The sequence below is a fragment of the Trachymyrmex cornetzi genome, unplaced genomic scaffold (assembly GCF_001594075.2).
Source record: "Trachymyrmex cornetzi isolate Tcor2-1 unplaced genomic scaffold, Tcor1.1 scaffold84, whole genome shotgun sequence".
NCBI classification, from domain to species: domain Eukaryota; kingdom Metazoa; phylum Arthropoda; class Insecta; order Hymenoptera; family Formicidae; genus Trachymyrmex; species Trachymyrmex cornetzi.
In genome coordinates this window covers 15938-16216 of record NW_017300180.1, presented here as the reverse complement: position 1 = coordinate 16216, position 279 = coordinate 15938, and positions in this window count along the sequence as shown.

The following is a 279-nucleotide window of genomic DNA, read 5'->3' as shown; positions in this document are numbered from 1 at the left end:
CCCGCGAGATTTAGAACTGTGGAATAGTGCGGATATGATGACTCTCGCTCCACATGTTTTTGAGCTGGATGCAGAGCGGCGACCACCGACCACGCAAAACACGCATTGTCCGTAGATTGCACGTTGATCACCGCTTTCCTTAACATAATTTCTCGCGGGAGTTTGATGTGACATCCCGCGCGCAGAGGATTGTGCTTATTCGCGTTCACCGCCAAATTTAGTATACGAGACAATGCCCATCCGCTGTCGCGTTCTTGAAATTCTTCGAGCGATGTTAGG